The following is a 19390-nucleotide window of genomic DNA, read 5'->3' on the forward strand; positions in this document are numbered from 1 at the left end:
TGTCCAAGAAAAGGCATGGGGGACATAAAGGAATGACACAGAAGGGGGCTTTGAACGTAGAGCTAAAATGTTAGGAATAAATAAAAAATCACTAAAGAGCCTCCACTTCTGGCCAGGACGGAGGAACAAGCGGCCAATTTACCTTCCTCCATGAAAAAGATGAAAAAATAGAAATTATACGAAACAGTAAATTTTAAACCCTGAACTTCGGGCAGCACAGGGCAGCGATGCTTGAGAGGAGGGAAACGAATGAAGTGACGCTCACACCTGCCCCAGCTTATTGCCTGGAGAGGGTTTCCAGGCCACATCACAGGGAGGGAGAAGGCAGGCAGAACCAGCCGTCTCCACAAGTCGAGGAGACAGCTGGGAAATTGCAGGGCAGGGTACCAGAGAGGAGAGAGATTAGCTTCTGTAGTGGAGTACTGATAAGCAGGTGCATGGGAGGAACACACCCAAAGTCAGGGAACAGCCATGGAGCTCTTTCCAGGCAGCCTGCCCATCTCTGGTCTTCTCCAGAAAACGCCCTGTCAGCTTCTGTAACTGTTCTTTAAGAAGGGGGGGGGGGGGGTGCTAATGTCCCAATCCCATCTAGAATGGAATGATGCAGATGACACTAGACCACAACCTCCCTGTAAATGTCACAAATGTTAATGTACCCTGAGGCTACCATCAAGAATTTCTGCAACTAAGTCAGAATTCATTTGAAGCCAGGTCTCTGAATGACACTGCAATGAAGGCTTTCATTTGGCCTCATTAACAGCCCATCATTCAACCCTGTGGAGGTAGCTCTAGACTCTGAAGGACATCCAACATATCAGCTATCACTCTCCTATTTGCAATCATCCGCGGATCTGACACGGCCACCTCCCATGGCCTCCATCATTAACCACAACACTGAAAAGGAAATAACTGAATGGAACCCACCGTTATGCCTTTGAATCATCATACTCTTTTCAGTAACAATCTACTAACAATCTTTGGGCATGGTCCTCAGTGACTTACATATAAACTTATTTCCAAATCATATGCAAACGACTTTCTGTTAAATACTTTGATAAAATACGAAAACATTTGACCCATGAACCACAAAAGGGTTTGAACTATGCTAGTCCACTCACACGCATCTTTTATAGGACAGTACTATAAATGTATTCTCTCTTATGATTTTCTTAGTAACATTTTCTTTTCTCTAGCTTACTTTAAGAATACAGCATCCAACATATATAACATACAAAACATGTTAACTGTTTATTTTATTGGTAAGGCTTCTGGTCAACAGCAGGCTATTAGTAGTTAAGTTCTGGGGGAGTCCAAGGTTGTATATGGATTTTTGACTGTGGGGGGGGGGAAGGCAGTGGCCTTATCCCCGTGTTGTTCAAGGGTCAACTGGATACTATTTCTTCCACATTTCCTGAACATAAGGAAACGAGATAAAGTTAATTTGGTGTGATCTTTTTATTAGGCCTATGTTGATTTCTAAGGACTACTACTTTCTTTTCTAAATGTTTAAAATCATCCTATTAATCCCATACAAAACCTTATTCAGTACCAATGATAAACAGAATCTCTAACTTTTCCAGTCTGCTGTTACTACCCTGTTCTGTTAACGCCTTAGATTTCTGATCGCAGTTCATCATCCGATACATCAATTTTAAGCATCCCAAAATGTACTTTTTGGGGGCCAGTAGGTAAAATCATTTATCAGTAGTCAATGTTCTCTTACAAACTAAGTACATGTGTTACCTCTGTAATTTCATTTTATTCATCTTTATTCTTCAGATGATTTTCTTTGACAGGGAGGAACCTGACATTCAGCAGGCTTTCGGAGTGTATTATCTGTGGGTTTTGTACCAGTGACCCTAAGGAGTAGGCCTCAGCCCCCTGTGCTCCTCTGGCTAGCTTACCGTTGTGAGGCTCTTGGTAACCTTTCATATGCCTCAGCTTACAAATGCTCTTCTTTGAAGTCACGAGTTTAGATCTGAATCCAGACCATACTCTGTGCTGTCTTCCGACAGCAAAAGACAAATAAGAAGGAGGGGGGTGATAGTTAAAAGGTATGAAGTTTCTTTCTGAGGCGGTGAAATGTCCTAAAATCGACTGTGGTTATGGTTGCACACTGTGAATAAACTAAAAACCACGGAACTGTGTGAGTTACCTCAATAATGCTACTTAAAAGAATAGGGAGGAGAGAAGCAAGGAAACAGAAAGCAACTTACAGTATTTCTGAGATGAAAGGCAACCTAGACCCACTCTTCTTCCCTCCCAGAAGACAACACTGTCACCTGTATTATGGGTGGTGGCGGGATGTGGGGGGCCGGGGGGGGGGGCACCAATGGCATTCCCACATCTGCTAACCACTGTACTCATCTGCTTATGCTGATCCTTCTGGATTCCACTCACTCTCTGGCTTTCTCAGGAACTCAACATGTCTGTTTTCTCACCTCCTTCTCTAGTCAACTCCCTCTCACTTGTTTTTCCCCCAATCAGGTTTTAAATATGACCAAAATCATTAACAAAATCAAATAAGCTCTCCTTTGACCAACCACACAGAACCTTCCCGGCTACTGCCCACCCGTAATTAAGCCTCTAAAAAGCATCTACCTGTGAGTGCTACAGTCCACATCTCCTTCCTAGTCACTTCCAGCCCAATCCCATGTGGCTTCTCCACTGAGTACATTACAGCTTTCAGCCAGTCACCAATGACCTGCCTGCCAGGAAACACAATTCTCAGTCTTTAGTACATGTCAGCTCTTGGCAGCATTTAAAGGTGTTGATTACACCCTTCTTTTAAAACTGCTCCTCCCCTGTCCTCTGTGACTCACCACCACCCTAATTTTTCCTGCCTGTCTCCCTGGTTGCTCCTTCTTGGCTCGTCCCTCTTGAAGAGGCCATTTAAATATTGGGAATTCCTCAAGGCAGGGTACAAGGCCTCTTCTTCTCGTTCTATCATCTCTCCCCCAGTGATGTCATCTACACCCACAGCTTTAATTAACACCTAAATGCAGATGCCTCACAGATTCCTATCTCTAATCCAGTTCTCTTACTAGTACATTCCGCAGCCTACTTGAAATGTCTCCACTTGAATGTCTTGAGGTACCGCAAACCCAATGCTACCAAAAACAGAACTCCTGATCTTGCCCTAATGCCTGATACATTTTTCTCTTGTTCTCTATTTCAGGGGATGATACCACTCCCGCTGCTCTTGTGAATGTCAGAAACTCAGAAGCCATCTTCAACCCTTTCCTCTTTCTCACCCCATCCCAATACCTAATTCAACACCGTGTCTCCCCAATCCATCCATTTATCCCCGTACCACCACCACCCACGTCAGAGTTCCCATAATTCTTGCCTGGACTATAGTTTACTGACTAATTTTCTTGAATTCCCTATAATCCATTCTCCGTATCACAACTAGAATGATCTTTTTTTTTTTTTTTTTAAAGTTTATTTATTTAATTTGAGAGAGAGAGAGAGAGAGCATGAGTTGGGTAGGGACAGAGGGAGAGAGGGAGAGACAATTTTAAACAGGCTCCGTGTTGTCAGCGCAGAGCTCAACGCAGGGCTTGAACTCACAGACCGTGAGATCATGACCTGAACTGAGATCAAGAGTCAGATGTTTAACTGACTGAGCCACCAGGGCGCCCCTAGAACGATCCTTTCTTAGCACAAATAAGATTGTCATTACCTTTGCTTCAAATGCTCCAATTACCTATTGCTCTCGGGATGGAGAAAATTTCTTAACGTGGCCTGTAAAACCCTGCATAGTCTGACCCCGTCTTACCTTACCCTGGGCTACAATTTCTCCCCCACTATCTCTACGTCAATACTCTGGTCACACGGGAATTCTTTCAGGATCCCTGCGCATGTGGTCTGCCAGGCCCATGCCCTGCCCCCACCTCCCGGCCACCTCACATTCTTCCTTCATGGCTCAACTCAATGCTCACTTCCTCAGAGGTGATCTTTCTAGGTAAATTCCATCACACATTCACCACCACCACGTACTTCTTTTCTCACGGTTGCATGTAATTCTGCTTTTCCTTGTGATTCCTAATTAACGTGTTTTCTTCTGCTCTGTCAGGAGCCCAGTGCTTGCAAGTGTGCTATACATGGTCGATGAATGGCTCAACATCTGCATCATGATCATTGGGATGTAAAAAAAATCCAAATGAAAACCGAACATGGGGAAATATGATGTTATCACACCATGAAGCCAACGAATTCCTAAGACGTAGTGCATCCAAGAAAGGTAATCTACCTGACAGAGCTACATCAGTGAGCAATGAACATAAATCCCTGTGTTGTCACAGAGAACAATCTGGAAGAAGACACCCCAAACTGAGTATAGTCTGCCTATGGCAACAGCTAAGAAGAATATATATATATATATGTATGTATATATATATATATATATATTTTTTTAAGTTTATTTATTTTGACAGAGAGAGAGAGAGAGAGAGAGAGAGAGGGAGAGATCGAGGGAGAGAGTGCGCACACGTGTTGAGAGCAGGGGTGGGGCAGAGAGAGGGAGAGAGAATCCCAAGCAGGCTCTGTGCTGTCAGCGTAGAGACTGACTCGGGACTCGATCTCACAAACTGTGAGATCACAACCTGAGCTGAGATCAAGAGTTGGATGCTTACCCAACTGAGCACCCCAAGGAGAATATTTTCACTTTTCACTTGCTCTATTTCAGATCTGTATATTTTACAATTCACATTTTATTTTTTTAAAGGAGCAAAAAAATAAAGGGAATTAGATAAATAGATCAAAGTGCTTACTACACTGGTGCTGATTTATCTTCTTTAAAAAAATTTTTTTTTAATGTTTATGTGTATTTGAGAGAGGGAGAGAGAGTGTGAGCAGAGGAGGGGCAGAGAGATGGAGACAAAGGATCTAAAGTGGTCTCTGTGCTGACGCAGTGAGCCAAATGTGGGGCTTAAATCCATAAACCGTGAGGTTGAAACACGACCTGAGCCGAAGCTGGACACCCAACCGACTGAGCTACCCAGGTGCTCCTGATTTATCTTATCTCTGCTTCTGTTCACTTTTTTCACTCCTCCCCAGAAGATATCCCCTCTAAATTTCTAAAACTTCTAACAAATACTAGTATTACATATGTAAGTAGTTTACATATGTAAGTAGTAACTAATCACACCTTGAAAATCAACAGTGCCACAAACAATGCCAAGTGAAAAGCTAAAGACTGGAATGAGTTTAACAATAAAAGGCTAACTTGAACTCATCAGAAACAGAGAGTGGCACTGGGGACAGGAGACTTCCAAACCTGGGCATATCGCGCTCTCTCTGTATCTGAACATCTAGCTTCACTCCTGCCATATTGAGGTAAGACTTCATAATGAGGAAATCCATGGTTAGTTAGCATCTACAGAGGATAATCAGCAGCATGATATGAAAAAACTAAACCTCATCAACCTTGTTATTTACTAGCAGTCCTGATAAATGAGAGATTAGGTGCATATTTCAATTAAGGACTTTTAATTTTATGCGTATTTCAACTGTTTCTGTGATGTCTGTTCCATATGACATGGATAATTATAAGCTGATTAAACTACAACTTAGAAAAAAAAAAAGAAGAAGAAACCTGTGCAAATTTTACTAAAACATGATCAGAAAACCTTAAGTATTTCACCTGAAAAGGTGATGTGGCGGGTGTTTACTGAATGAAGATGCAAGAGAGAACAGATACCCTCGTCTGTTCTTGTGTAGATTTGGCTTGGTTCTCTTCATCAGCATTCACACTGGTGACTCCGCCTAGCCCCCCCACCTCTGACCTGCTTGCATTAAGTCAACATGTTCTCTGCCTCTCTGACCACATCCTCCTTACCTGCACCTCCTTGTCTGTCCCTTCACACCTCATGAGTAAGCTACTCACACCTGCGTTTCTCCAAGCCCTATACCCTTTCAAACTGCTGAGATCATCATGTCACCTAAGCCACTGGGCTCCTTAATGACCACGTGGCCTATCCTGCTAAGACTGCATGTTTTAGTGCTGCCCGTGCCCACAGCTCCAGGTCTCTTGCCCCCCTAAATGTTGGATGTTCTTCACTGGAACTTTCTCTATTTCAGCAACCAGGGTTCTGAGCACCGTAGAGAAAGTGCCAGAACCTGCGGACGCTTGGTTTGCCAAAGTTCATGCTGTTCAATTGCCTTCAATCCAGTCAGAAACATTACTGGATTATTTCTAACCAGTAACTCCTAGCAGCAGATGTTTCAAAACTGCTCTACTTTCCTCAAGAGACTTCAGTCTTTCTCTCTGCTCCCTATCTGAACATCTAGCTTCACACCTTCCATGCTGAGATAAGACTTCATAATGAAAACATCCCTGACTTCCTCCATCCATCTTGATGTATTTCTGCCATGCTCCATCTCAACTCTGGACACACACCATAATCACTTGGGGCCTTGAAAAAAGATGCCCCATCCCCCCGAGAGAGTTATTAATGACAAAAGGAAAAATAGTACTTTCACATGCAGACACCATCATACGTGAGATCAAAGTAAATGGCAACGAGATCACTGAGCTCATAGCCTCCTGAGGAGGCGCTGCAAAGGGTACAGCATTCTGTGATTTTCTTGCCAAAAGGGCCTCACCTGCATTGAATCATAAAGAAACATCGGCCAAACCCAGAGACAGTCTACAAAATAACTGGCCAGTACTTTTCAGAAGTGTCAAGGTCACAGAAGTCAACAGAAGACTGAGACACTGTTCCAGATTAAAGGAGAGCAAGGAGACGTCACAACTAAATGCAAAGTGACATCCTGAACTGAATCCTGGTCCAGAAAAAGGACATGAGTAGGACAACTGATGGAATTTGAGAAAGATCCATGGATTAGTTACTAGTATCCTATAAATGTCAGTTTCCGGATTCTGATCATTAGACTGTGGTTATGTAAAATGTTAACATTTAGGGAGGCTGGGTGAAAGGTACTCTCTTTGCAATCATTTTGTAAGAATAAAAAGTTCATCTACTCTCTTATTTTGCTTTTTCTTCACAGGAGAGGCATCTCTCCTTAGTTTCAAGGCTGATGGCTCAATATATGTGTGCTGGAGAAAAGGCCCCTAAACATAGAGTCTGGTCTTTCCTCAAGTCCCCCCATGTGCCATTTTGCCAGCTGTGTGGCCTTGTGGAAGGTGTAGATTCCATACCTTCAGACCTGAGATTCCAAATAAAGGCTCTCCCTATTCTCTACTGCCCTCTCCTCTCCTCACCTCCCTGCCCTGATATCTTTGTGTCTCCTCAAGTGACCCTGAATGCTCACACTACTCCTCTCCACCCTCGGAACCCCCACATTCACAAAGCCTTCCCTCACTTCCCCCACTCTCGTCCTCTGATGCCACAGCAGTTGCTACGCTGTTTTGGCCCCTGGCCTTGTAGCCTTAGATCTTCTCCTCTCTACCTCGCATCTCCCTAACTTACCCTCGGGCTATAGAAAAGGCTTGCTTACACTTTTTTATCCCCTCCCCTCTCCAATGTCTGAGATGGTGACTTACACGTGGCCTGACTTCATGATTTTGTTAACTGACTAAACCAAGCCTTTTAGTTAGTCGAACACGGTGTTGTGGGACACAGACGCTACCCTCGGGTGTCCACTGAGCATCACATTAAGTTTCATGGGCACAGACTACTAACAGCAGCCAACTGTTTTACAAATACACGGTCATGAAGAAAACCATGCAGAACAATTAGCACCTCTCATGACTAGCCAGTCACGTGACTGGAAAACGATGTGGATCATGCCTCACTAATCGTGCTGCTGCCCTGTCTGGGTGAGAAGCACAGAACTGTAAGTTCTTAGTTGTTTTCTCGAGGCTTTTGAGCCACACGTAGTGGGAATTTGGGGATACCCCACAGAGCAGAGTCACAGGGACAAGAGTCCGGGGCTTGGTAAAGCTTCTTGGAATCAAGGCTCCAAGGTGAGAAGCCTTGCTGCTAACTGCCAGAGGCGAGGCATATTAATCCTATGCCAGAAGCCTCGCTGACTTCCACCTACAGCTTACTGGTAGCAACTTCATTTCCAATTAGTATCTTCAAGAAATATTTTAAAATTTAACAATGTAAGTTACAGGATCAACCTAAAGCAGTAACCACCAATACTCTGAAGTTCACCTCGCACGCTCACTTCACTAGTAACGATATCAGATCCATACCTCTTTCCCTCCCAGCGTGAGGACACAGGAGCTACTTCAAATTTTTAAGTGTAGTGTCCATATGATAACCTCTCCAATGAGAACTAAGGCTGGGAGCCTCTGCACCACCTGGTTTCCCATTAAAAAAATACAGTGAAGTGGCAAAATAATTAGTAAGCCAAACACTGGTGAAAATGGCCTATCTCAAGACCACCACCAACTCAGAAGGTTTCGTGTGAAATCTCTTGCCTTAGCCCAATGTTCCCACAGCACCCGTCACTGTACTATTTTACTGTCATCAGGGGCAACCACTAGGCACAAAGTGGTAATACAAAAATACCATTTTATTTATTTATCTTTTTAAATTTTTTTTCAACATTTATTTATTTTTGGGACAGAGAGAGACAGAGCATGAACGGGGGAGGGGCAGAGAGAGAGGGAGACACAGAATCGGAAACAGGCTCCAGGCTCCGAGCCATCAGCCCAGAGCCTGACGCAGGGCTCGAACTCACGGACCGCGAGATCGTGACCTGGCTGAAGTCGGATGCTTAACCGACTGCGCCACCCAGGTGCCCCAAAAATACCATTTTAGAAGAGGAGAGACTCATTCACTCATGAGTGCTTGCAGACCATGTCCCTAAAGTGCTCATGTCCCTCTTTTCACCCTCCTCGTCTGGACCCAGGCCCAAATACTCAGTAGATCTCAAAGTGGCCTCACAGTAGGAATGCGAGGTGACAAGGTAGCTACTCACAGGTGCAGGCACAGGGTTGTATCTGGTGGGGTGTAAGACTGGGTCTGCCCGCTGTCTTACCCCCAGTTTTTAATACTGTTACTAGGTAAGCCTAATGTTAAGATACAAAGCACACTGAAAAATAAACACAGCTAAAGTAGTATGTTTAAAGTACAGATATGCCTGATTGTAAAATTAAAAGGTAAAAAACCCTTTAAAAAAAGATATTTTACTTCATAACGATAATTAAGTTAAAATGGTCCAATATGTTTTCCCTCCTACCAGAGGCAAAGACTTCTAAAAGATACACTGGGGGGGGGGGGGGGGGGGAAATAAAATGAAACAACACACTAGATGGCAATTTGGCAAAATGTAGCAGAAAGTTTTAAAAGGTGCAACCTCTATGAATCCCACATTACACCTCTAGGAATCTATGCAAGGGAAATAGAGAATTACGCAAAGATGTAAGTATAAGCAGTGTGATTTACAATAGCAAAGAATTAGAAAAGTTATCCCACTGACCTGGTTAAATTATAATGTACCCATAAAACAGAAGACCAAGCTTTAAAAATAAGTAGATCTCTACTGACATGCAAAGATGTTAACATTAAAATGAAAACATAAACCGGGTTACAGAACAGTATGATCCCACATTCATTTACTTATTTGCCCCAGAGACAGAGTGAGAGGGAGGACACTAGAACAAGAATGAGAATCTAGAAGGATATCCCACCATGTCAACACTAGTTATTTCATGTAGTAGTGGAATTAGGAGGATAAAGCTCCTAAAGATAAAGATACACATACAGAAATCAATCACAACTATTAGACATAACGAAAGGAGCACAGCTCTCTCAGACACGTGCACCCCCATGTTACCCACAGAGTGTTTCAGAAAAGAGAAAACAGAAGGTGCCGATGTCAGCCTCCTCTTGCCCCCCCAAATGATTTCAAATGAACAGGACTGTGGCAGACAGATGCTAAAGTAAGGAGAAAGAATCTGATGACTAAGGTTGTGAGCCAGGAATATAAAGGCAACATTTCTTTTTCTTTCCTTTTCTTTTCTTTCTTTCTTTCTCTCTTTCGTCTTCTCTTCCGTTCTCTCTCTCTCTCTCTTTCTAAAGATTTTATTTTTAAGTAAACTTTACGCCCAATGTGGAGCTCAAACTTACAGCCCTGAGACCAAGAGTCGCATGTTCCACTGACTGAGCCAGCCAGGCACCCCAAGGCAACATTTCTTAAACCAGTCAGTCAGGAGGAGAGGGACCAATTCTCTCAGCGAAAATCAATCATGAAATGAACTGTTAAGTTTGAGTGATGCTGCAGTATGCAATCAGAGCACCTTAAGTGTTGAAAGAGACATCAGCAATCCTCCAAATAAGTGGCTTTTAAGTCCTTTTGGGGCCACTGATATTCTGTTCTCTACTCTGTCCATAATCATTTTTTCAAAATAAAAATCTTATGTAGAATCCCAATATACAAATGAGGATAAAGGAAAACTAAAAAAATGTACAAAGGGAGGAGCGCCTGACACCAGGGCCTGCTTCTCCATCTCGAGCACACACCCTTGGAACGTCAGGCTTAAAAGCAAACACACACACAAAACACACATTTTCACCTGCCTCCACTTCTAACCACGCTAAAACTCCCTGCTATAATCTGTCTCATTAGAAGTATCAAGTTCCTCTAGATAAGCAGGTAGCAAGCTTTTTGTGGGTCATATAGTCTCTGTCACAACTACTCAACTCTGCCACTGCAGCAGGAAAGCAGCCACAGACCGTGTCAATGGATGGGCATGTGTTTAATAATACTACTTTATTTATTAAACCAGGTAAGGGGCCATCCTGGGCTGCAGTTATTGACTCATGCTCTGGAAAATATCTGGTGGGTAGAAAACAGGCCAAAGGGTACATGACCCTAGAGTTGGCTACAGACAAGCATCACATCCTCTCAATTCTCCCTCAGAAATCTAGTCTCCTATCTCAATCCTCCTTATCCTTTCATGTTCCCTCTCACCGGAGTACTCTTACGAAGTGCCATCTTCTGCCATCACGTCCATCTTCTCCAACACACTTCCCATCTCGCCCCATCTCTGACTGAAACGCAGCTGGTGGGAATGGGAAGTGGTACGGCAACTCTGGAAAAGAGTTTGGCGGATTCTTGCAAAACCAAACGTAACGGTTACCTTATGACTCTTGTACTCTTGGGCATTCATCCCAGAGGAATGAAAACCTATGTTCACACAAAACCCGTACAAAAATGTTCACAGCTTTACCTGTAACAGCCAAAGACTGGAAACAGTCTAGATGTCCCTCAATGGGTGAATGACTAAACACACTGGGGTATATCCACAGAATGGACTGAAACTCAACAATCCGGAGGAATTATCACTACTCAAAACTACCTGCATTGATCTCGTGGGAATTAAGCTGAATGGAAAAAAGCCAGTCTCAAAAGGTTATACACTGCATGATTCTATTTATAAAATATTCTTGAAATAACAAGATCACAGATTTGTGGCTGCCAGCAAGGGTTAGGGAAAGGGGGAGAGGAGATGGGTGTGGCTATAAAGGGGTAGCAAGGGGGGGGGGGCACTGCGGTGATGGAACAGTTCTGTGTCTCGATTGTGGTGGTGGTTACAAAATAACCACATAGCTACACAGACAAAATTGGTGAGATGTGAACTAGGCCTGTGGACCCCACCAATGTCAATTTCCTGGTCCTGATATTGGACACAGTCATGTGCCATGTTACCACTGGGGGACACTGGAGGAAAGGCACATGGCATCACCCCGTATACGTTTTTGCAACTTCCGTAAATTAATAATTATTTAAAAATAAATTTAAAACAGAGCAAAACAACGACAACAAAGATTTCTCCAGCTCCCTCGGTGTATCTTTAGGTTGTACAAAAGGCCTTTTTCAATCCACCACAACCTACATCTGTAGCCTCACTTCCCACCACAATCCTCTATCCAGTCACCCCTATCCGGTCACCCTGAACTTGTCACCATGCTCTGGACATTCCATTCCCTCTCACACTTTGCCTGGCAACGCCCTAAAATCCAATTCAACTACTACTTCAAACCTAACTTTCTACATGTACCTCTCCCTGACAGAGGCCATAACTGCTTTATCCCCTTGGTTCCCACAGAACTTCATTCCTACCTCCAAGCCTCTGTATACTATAATATTTATATACCTATTTCATCTAGTAGATTATAAACTCCTTAAGAATGGGGATAAAATTTGATCCATGTGCCCATCTATCTGCCCACATATATGAGGGCACTAAAATGTCTAAAATTCAATCAAGTTGGGAATCATCTTTTGCAGAAGATGACAATGGAGGTAATGAAGTCATCTTTTGCCAGAGACTGTCCTTCCAACCACTGTGCACATGAAACTTGGCATAAGGAAACATAATTCAGATGGGAATCATTGTTTATAAAGCATTCTTTTTTAGAAACAATTTTGAAATGATCTATTAAGCAGAATTTCCCATGCTTCTGTTCACCATTAGTTTATATAATCGAGTTTATTATAATTTACATGTGACTAGCTTTTATTGAGAAAGGTCTCAAAAGAGCCCAGAGTTTTGGGGGACTGGGGAGGGAGGCTTAAATAATTTATTATTTTGTCTTATATTTTTATATTTTTGCATTTCTTTATACCCATTTTAGCCAAAAAAAAAAAAATCATTTAGCAAACCAGAGTCTTCTAAACACGTAGCAATCTATACTTAATACCTTAAATATCAATTCATTCTCAAAAAGGGATTAAATGACCTCATTGAAAAAAAGTAAGTTCTTAAAGCAAAGTAAATTAAGATAAAGGATGAGATGAAATCTAAAAGTAAACTGAAACATGTTGATGCCATTGATAAAAGCAATTCTATTTTCACAGTAATTCTTGTGTTAATTAAAAAAAAAAACTCCTATAAACACACACACACGTGCACCTCTCTACTAAAGAAAATGTCTGAGTCTTCTAAGCGGAAAGATCATGGGCTAAGAATAACCTATTAATAACCTTCTGGTGTCAAAGATTACTCTAAACAAGTTTAGTAACCATGAGTCACTATTAAATGGCCATGCTAGGAAAGGCTACTCCCTCTGCCCCTCTTAAATATGCCAACATAGAGCAAACTTATTCCTCTCATGAAATGAGTGAATATAGCTATTCAACACTGTGAACACACACATTCACAGCGATGAAGGGACCCAAGTATAAGCTGAACAAGGCAGTCATACCTTCTTTATATAGCATGCCGTGGGCAAAGAGTATGTAAATAGTCATTACATACACAGATTTATGTGGCTGTTAGCAATGAAAGAAAAAATTCCACTCCATCCCACTCCACCCCCATGCCCTAGTTACCTAAAAATAAGGATGGTAAGATAAACCGTTTTTTTCTAAAGGTATAAGTAGAGTAGTTTTTAAATTCTTTTAAAAAGGTGGGACACCGGTCCTAAGGGATTAATCTATTTGTATTATACACAATTCATAATATGGCAACTGTGTACAATATAAAACAAGTAAAAACACCAACACGTTACAAATAGGGGAATAAGCACTCAAATGTTGTATTTATCATTTTGCCCACAAGATCACAAGAAATGAATGAGAAAATGCACTTGGATGTAATGAGTAAATCAGAAACAGGCGTAGTTTCACAATGGGTTTGGCAGAACTGGGAGTGAATTCCATCTCTGACTCCAATACAATGGGTTATATTAGAAACAATAGCTTTCTTCATGTGGATCAGAGAATAACAACAGGAAACTGCTCTACCTCGAAATAAGATGGATGCCTATTCTCTACGAAGGCACGTTGCAAAATACAGTGCTGTATGCACGTGAGGATGTGTCAACCATGAAAGCCTGTATTCCTTTTACAAGAACTAAGTGGGCTCTTAGCCCACACCAAATACATACCCTTTCCCATTCCTTAGGAGACAGAAATCTGCTATCTCATAAGGAAGACAATTTCCACCTATTATTTTTCCTCACAGCAAGATGAAATTGGACTCCCTGTTTTACTTCCACTTAGAGGTCTTTGTTCTATCTCCTGCGACCATCTAGAACCTTCCCTTTCCTCATACGAGATATTCCCTTAAAAACATTTTACTAAGAGCCTAGGGCCCACATTTTATTCTTTCTCTACTTCACATATCCAGTTCATTCGATTATTCCTCATGGCAGAGTTCTCAATTTCTGTGTCAGCTGGTCACTCCTCTCTCAACACATTTTAGTTTCTCTGCATTTTCAAGTAAGGATTTGTCTACTTAGAGCAGATGATCACTTTGAATTTAAACAGTGTATTTCTATTATTGCCACCTAGGCTTTCAACAGTCTTTCTGGGTATTCTATGACATGATCTATCCTCAGGGCAAACATATGTGGTTTGTAAGCCAACTCTATCTCAGTTGGTCCATGGATAGTCTTTTCTTACTCTTTACTGACTTATAACTGACATACAACAAACCACAAAGACTTAAAGTGTACAATTTGGTAAGTTTGGACTTACGTATACACCCATGAAACCATCAAGACAGTAAACATATCCATCACCACTAAGATTCCTCTGTAGTCCCATACCTTGCCAACCTCACTCTAACCCTCCACATCCCTGCCAATCCCAAAGCAACCACTGATCTGCTTTCTGTCATTATGGCTATCCATAGAGTATTGTATAAATAGAAGCATACATTATGTACTCTTTATAGTCTGGTTTCTTTCACTCGACCTCATTATTTTGAGATTTGTTCATGTGGTTGTGTACAGCAACAGTTCCTTCTTTTTTGTTGCTGAGTAGTATTCCATTGTACGGAAGCACCACAACTGGTTTATTTACACACCTAGGCTGTTTCCTATTTTAGACTATTACAGATAACATCGCTATGAACAGTTATACACAAGTCTTTGTGTGGACGTAGATTTCTTGTTCTCTTGCGTAAATACCTACGAATGGGATGGCTAGATGTAAGTTTAGCTTTTTAAGAAACCGTCAAACTGCTTTCAGAAGTGGTTTATCATCTTACATTCTCACCACTTCCAGATGTTCTACATAATAATCTACATTTGCTATAGCCCAAGTTTTCAAGTTTTGCCATTTTAATAGGTGTGTAGTGGCATCTTCTCATGGTTTTACTTTGCGATTCCCTAATGATAAACATCTTTTCAAGTGCTTATCTGAAATCTGTATATTTTCTTTGATGAAGTGTATATTCAGATTTCTTGCCTGGTTTTTACTGGATTGTTTGTTTCCATATTGTTAAGTTTTCAGAGTTCTTTACATATTCTGGATGCAATCTTTCATCAGATATATGCTTTGCAAAGATCTTCCAACATTCTGTGGCTTGTCTTTTCAGTCTTTTAACAGTGTCCTTTGAAGAGCAAAAAGTTTTCATGTTGATGAATTTCAATTTATTTTTTCTCTTAATAGAGTATGCTTTTGGTGTCATATCTAAGAATGCTGTGCCTAGCTCAAGGTCACAAAGATTTTGTTTTCTTTTAGAAGCTTTACGGTTTTAGGTTTTACATTTAGTTGTGTGATCCATCTTGAGTTAATTTTTGTATATGGCATAGGTTATGGGTTCAACATTTTTTTGCATATGTGGCTATCAAATTGTTTCAGTACCAATTGTTGAAACAACAACCCTTTCTCCATTGAATTGCATTTGCTCCTTTGTCAAAAACTTTCCATATATGTGTAGATTTATTTCTAGATCCTGTTCTGCTTCCCTGTCCTATTTGTCTATTTTGATGCTACACTATTTTGATTATTGTACCTTTAGAATTATTGGTATTAGATGGTGTGAACCTTCCAACTTTGTTTTTGTTCCAACTTGTTTTGATTATTCGAAGTCCTTTGCTTTCCACACAAATTTTAGAACCAGTCTGTCAATTTCTATAAAAAGCCTGTTAGGATTGCAATGAATCTATAAATCAATTTGGGAAGAACTGACATTTTAACAATACTGAGGCTTCCAACCCATTAACAAGGTATATATCTCTCACTTATTTAGGTCTTTCAACTCTTAGCAATATGTTGTAGTTTTCAAATGCACAGATCTTTCATTTGATTTGTAAGATTATCCCTAGTGTTTCATATTTTTGATACTACTCCAAATGATTTTTTTTTCATTTTGATTTTGTAACCTGTAACCTTGCTGAACTTACGTATTAGTTCTACTAGCATTTTTGTAAATTCCTTCAGCTTTTCTAGGTTGTGTCATCCATACATAAAGACAGTTTTACTTCTTCCTTTCCATGCTTTTTATTTTTTTCTTACCTGACTTATAGGCTAAAAACTCCAAGCACAAAGTTAAACAGAAGTGGTACTTTTATTTAACAGAAACTAAACAGCCATCCTGTTTTCTTTTTTTACTCCTTTCTTATTTTTGATCTTAGACATACATGATTCAGCCTTTCACCATTATATGTAGTGCTAGCTGGAGGGTTTTTGTGGATGCCCTTTGTAGACTGTGGAATTTCTATTCCTAATTCGCTGAGAGTTTTATCAGGATCAGAGGCTGGTTTTGTTTTTCCCTCTTCTTCTTTTTCTTTCTTTTCATGTACTGACATGAGTTTGTCAATACAATGAATTACACTGATTGGTTTTTGAATGTTAAACCAGCCATGGGTTCTGGAAATAATACATCACCTGGTCATGATGCACTGTCCTACTATTAGATTCAATTTGCTAAAATTTAGTTTATAATTTATGCATCTATGTTCATAAGGGATATTAGTCTATAGTTTTCTTGTAATGTCTTTGGCTTTGGTATCAGGATAATCCTGGCCTCACAGAATGAGTTAAGAACTATTTCTTCTTAACTTTTCTAAAAAAGTTTGGGCAGAAATTGTGTCATTTCCTCTTTAAATGTTTGGTAGAGATCGTTAGTGAAACCATCTGTGCCTAGATTTTTCTTTGTGAGAAAACTGTTAACTAAATTTTGAATTATTTTAATGGATATACGGCTACTAAAGTTACGCACTTTTTTCTTGAGTGAGTTTCAGGACGCTGTGTCTTTCAAAAAATTTGCCCATTTCATCTAGTTGTCAAATTTATTGGTATAACGATGCTCAACTCACAATATCCTTTTATTACCCTTTTAATATCTGTAGAATCTGTAGTGATGTCAACTCTTTTGTTCCACATACTGGTCATTTCTCTTTTCTCCTCATCAGTCCTAGTTAGAGTTTATAAATTTTATTCATCTCAAAGAACCAGTTTTGGTTCTGATTGTTTTGTTTTGGTTTTCCTGATTTTTATTTGACAGATTTCTGCTTTGATCTTTATTTCTTGATGTTTAATTTGCTTTTCTTTTTCTAGTTTCTTAAGGTAAACACTAAGACTTTTCTTCTCTTCTAGTATTTGCACTTAGTGCTATAAAATTTCCCCAAGTAATGCTTTAGCAACATCACACTGATTCAGATGTTGTGTTATTTTTATTTCACTCAAATAATTTTCTAATTTCTCTGATCCATGCATTATTCATAAGTATGATGTTTAGTTTCCAAATATTTTGGAATTTTTCCCAGGCTCTGTTATCGATGTCTAATTTAATTCTATTGTAGTCACAGAACATATGTTATATAAATTTATCTTTTTAAAGCATTGGACCTTCTTTTAAGGCCCAAAATATAGTCTACATTTACTAAAAATGTGTCATATGTCAAAAGGGTGTAGGAGTGTTCTGCTGTTGTTGGATACAGTGTTCTATAAATATCAATTAGGTCAAATTGGTTGACAGTATCATTATGGTCTACTAGAAGATCCTTGCTGATTTTCTGCTTTGTTCTATCAATTACTGAGATTGGGGCACTAAAATCTCCAATTATAATTGTGGATTTGACAGTTTCATCTTGCAGTTTTATCAGTTTTTGCTTTGTTTTATTTTGCTTTAAGGCTCTGTTACCATGTGCATAAATATTTAGGATTGTTATGTCCCTTGGATTAGTTGAACTCTATTTTATCACGAAATGATTTTATCCCTGGTGATATTCATTGCTCTAAAATCTACTTGTGTCTGATATTAATAGAGGCACTCCAGCTTTCTTTTCACAAGTATTAGCATGGTATATCTTTTTCCATCTTTGTAATCTAAATGTGTCATTATCTTTAAAGTTCATTTCACATAGGCACATAAAGTTAGGGCTTTTTCATTCAATCTGACTATCTCTGCCTTTTAACTAGGTTATTCAGCCCATTTATATTTAATGTGATTATTGATATGGTACATCTGAGTCTATCAACTTACTGTTTGTTTTCCATTTGTCCCATCTGTTCTTTAATCTTTTCCTCTTTTTCTGCCTTTTTTTGGCTTAATCAAATATTTTATTTTCTCCTTTGGAATCCAGTCTGTTGTATTGTTGTTGTTGTTTTTTAAGATTCTAGTACAAAGCTATACTTTGATCTGTACTGCATTTTATCACTTAGGATCATGCCCTTCCTTCAAGCCTTACCCTACCAACCCTAACAGCTAGCCCTCTGGTGCCTGATTCAGTTACCTATAGAGTTTACTATCCTTCTACAATATTTGTAATTCACAGACTCTGCTAATAATCCCTTTAATTCTCTTCATATAAATCAATAACAATAAATGTCAAACAGTTTAGAGTTGAGGACAGTATCTTACAACAGATCACTAGAACCCTGCCTAGAAGCTTAGAGTGGATCCACTAATCATGTACTAGGTATAATTATTCATCCAATCACTAAAAATGTCCTTTGAGTATCCTGAACTAATTAATGAACATAAACCTATGTGGAAGATACTAGGCCCAACAGGGTAGATCTCCCAAGAAGGGTCATTTATCTCACTACTTCTGTGTGTGGTAGCTTTAAAGGGAATGTGATCCTTGGCCACCATCATAAAATCTGTAAGATACCTGGCTATTATACCCTCTTATTGGTCACAAACTCAAAATACAAATTGTTACATACTCTCAGTAATACCTGTTTTAAGGAATTAAGAGTTCAGAAGAGTCATAAGGTGACAGTATTTCAAGTTAACTCTGCTTTGTATTCCATTTTCAATAAATCCAAATAGTTATTGAGCTGTCTTTGGAAGGTTTATATTCTAACAGGAGGAAGAAAAAGTAAACAAACATCATTAGTATATTAAAAATGTTAAGTGCTACAAAGGAAAATAGAATAAGATCAAGGGGAACAGGAAAGCCAGGGAGGAGAGCTGCATTTTAAACAGGGGGTTGGGTGAAAAGTGACATTTGAGCAAAGATTTGAAGGTGATAAGGGAGTAAAGCCAAGCAGAGAGCTGGGGGAAGAACATTCTAGGCAAAAGCAACAGCCAAATGCAAAGGCCTAAAGGCAAAAGCATGACTGAAGTATATCAGGAAAGGAAGTCAATGTGGGGGGAGCACTTGGAGAAAGGCCCATTGAAGCCCTGGGTCTGACTGTCCAGGGCAAGGGTCATTGTTTATTTTTTTGCTGAAGGGCAGATAGTAAATATTTTAAGCTTCGCAGGCCACATAAGGTCTCTGTT

At 40.1% G+C, this 19390-nt stretch overlaps 1 protein-coding gene across 3 annotated transcripts in view; it reads right to left on the reverse strand.

Moving 5' to 3' along the window:
* Positions 1-19390, reverse strand: part of CAB39 (calcium binding protein 39) — a 97241-nt gene that overhangs the window by 34305 nt on the left and 43546 nt on the right. The window lies entirely within an intron of this gene.

Source organism: Prionailurus viverrinus, chromosome C1 (assembly GCF_022837055.1).
Source record: "Prionailurus viverrinus isolate Anna chromosome C1, UM_Priviv_1.0, whole genome shotgun sequence".
Lineage (NCBI taxonomy): Eukaryota > Metazoa > Chordata > Mammalia > Carnivora > Felidae > Prionailurus > Prionailurus viverrinus.